Genomic DNA, 2,911 nt, shown 5'->3' on the forward strand with positions numbered 1-2,911 from the left:
CATTGAGAAATAATGTGAACACTGTCCTTAAGGAAAGGCCAATAGTCTCAATCCTTGACTAAGGCGATAGTTTATTTGGACCAAATAACTAGCTAGACCCCATGCATGTAGTTTCAGTAAGGAAGTCAAGAAGCAATATATGGGGGAAATACAATTTGGTTACTTTGAAAAGATAACTATCTTCAAGTAAGAAAGTGACATGGTTATAGTAGTAGTTCATAATTCCTAAAAGATGATGTGAAAGTCGGGTCAACTAAAATAATCATCCTTCAAGTGCTCAAATCCCACCACAATAGTGCTCATAAAATGAATTACCATAGTGATACAACTAAAAGCATCAGCAGCTTAATTTTATACTCTGGCCTATGGTGAACAAAAGCATACTCTTAAAAAATTCAACCTACTTAATATATTGTTCACTTAAATTAGGATGGAAATTAATGTAATAAAGAGCGTGATGATCAGAATAGAGAATGCTCTTAAGGTAATAAATAATATTGTTAGTAACTGAGAAATTGGACAATAGCATAGAACTCTTTACGTAAGTAGAATACATCTACCTAGCCTCACTTAATTTCTCACTAGAGAAAGTGACGGGTAGACCATATTGACTTAAGCCACCATCTATTCCGACACCTGAAGCATCGCAGGTATTCTAAATAACGTAAAAGGATCATGGTTGTGTGAAAAGTGAGCTTCAATCAACTTTTGCTCAATGGCGAAGATGGCTTTCTAGGCCAAGTGTTCCAATGAAAATTCCCTTTTTTCATACTCTCTGTGATGGGGGCTATGAGAGAACTATATCCTTGAACGAATCTCCTATAAAGGAAGTTGACCTGAAAAAGCTATGTGCTTCGGTCAACATTGTATATTTAGGCCAATCATGAATAACGAAGATTTCAGTTGGATCAGCAAAAATATCTTGGCCAAAAATGATGAACCCTAAGAAGAGAATTTATGACCGTAGGAATGAACACTTTTTAACGTTAGCATACAACTTCGTAGAACAAAGAGTGAAAGCCTAGACAAAGCTAATCTAAATGCAATTTGATTACATTTATCTAGTAAAGCATCAATTTGCCTATTCAATTCAACTCGCTTAGCGGGATTTATCTTATAGTGGGGAAGATTTGATAACAAGGAACATGTACTAGATTGATAACATGTTGAATATTTCACATGGGAATAGCTCATCGGGTAGGTTGGCGAATGAGTGACCTCAAGTGAAAGTCAATGTGTGACTCAGTAGAGGGATGTGAACAAGCTTAAACCAAAGCAAATATTAGTCCATTTCCGTGACCCTCACACTCAAAGTCCTTAAAGGACAAAAACTGAATCCGGGTATCTGCAACATCCAATGGATTTCACGATGGGCATTGGTTTCCATGATTTATGCCAAGTATTTCTCCCAATTTACCCAAAAATAGCTATATATAATTTTAACATATCATGAAGACTTAATCAGAGATGCGTCCAAATAAAGAAGAGAAACCATATGTATATGTATCACGCTTCTGACTTCTTAAAACGGGAAGACATATATATACGAGGTAGACATCGAACAAGCATTGAATACTATAAGCTAATAAAATGGATGCAAAAAGAAACTGTGATTAATTTAGTAACACAAGTTGTAAGTAAAATACCATCTTCTAACAAAAGCAGCTAGTAAAGAAACATGCAACACTCTAGTGAGCTCAAGACTTAAAAATGTGCTGACCGAAGAGAAGAAAATAGTTATAGGAGTCAAGAACTATCCAAACATTAAAGTCTAATTGAACACAATAATGCGTCAATTAAAAATCAAGACCCGTACAAAACTAGTATTAGTAGAACAAAAGGATGGATAATTCAAATTTTACTTTTAAATGTAAAATGGCCAAATGAAAAAAATAATAATAATAACAAATGAAAAAATTGAAGAAAGTGTGATCCTCATCTGCTCAATCCAAATGAAATGTTTGAAATAGAATGGTTATCAATGTCTTCGAATGATGACCATAACTCCAAATTCGAAGTACTGAGACAACAATCGATCCCCTGGACATTATTCACATGAAAGAAAAGTGAGAAACATAGTTATAGGAAATAAATTCATAAATAACTTACATAAACCCTAATTTTAGCATTTTCATAGAACTAGAAAAATAGACAATAAAAATAAAAAATAAAAATATGAGGCATATTGTACAAATCCACGGCAATAAATGTGATCAATAAAAAGCTAAACATCGCTAAATGTGAAGAATTAGAAGAGATGAGAACAAAAAATGCAAAAGGAAAGAAAAAAAGCAAATTACAAGATATTAATGGTGGTCTTCGTCGGTGGTGGATTGATTAATGGTGGTCGATGGTGATGGACTGATTTACGATGGTTGTCGAAGACATGGATTTTTAATGATTCGAATAAGAAAGTGGAGTGAGTTTAGGGTTAGTGAGTGTTTGTATGATAGATTGAGTTGTATTTTTTGTTTTTGTTTTTTGTTTCACTTTTTTTTTTCCTTCTACCTGTTTTTTTTTTCTTTTTTCTTTTTTCTTTTTTTGGTTAAATTTGAAATTTGAGTTATTTGAATGTGACATTTTTTCAGTTTTTTGTACAACTTTTCATATAGTCAAATCTCATTTAATGAAGAATATGTATGGTATTTAAATTGTTCAGAGGGATAAAAACGTCCAAAAATAACAATCTTGCAAAGACTTTAAAAATGTGATATTTTTGAAAATTCAAAACCAAAAACTGACTGTACATGTATAATCATTTTTTGGAATTTTATCTTCTCTTTAAAGCATATATTCTGTACAGGCCGTGGGTCATCAGAAAAAAAGCTTCATGGAGTCGAATATTTAAAACAATGCTTGAGGGTTCGATTCACCATAAATTAGGACTGCAGCTTCTCAAATGACATCTTTG

This window comes from Olea europaea, unplaced genomic scaffold (genome assembly GCF_002742605.1).
Source record: "Olea europaea var. sylvestris unplaced genomic scaffold, O_europaea_v1 scaffold3876, whole genome shotgun sequence".
Classification (NCBI taxonomy): domain Eukaryota; kingdom Viridiplantae; phylum Streptophyta; class Magnoliopsida; order Lamiales; family Oleaceae; genus Olea; species Olea europaea.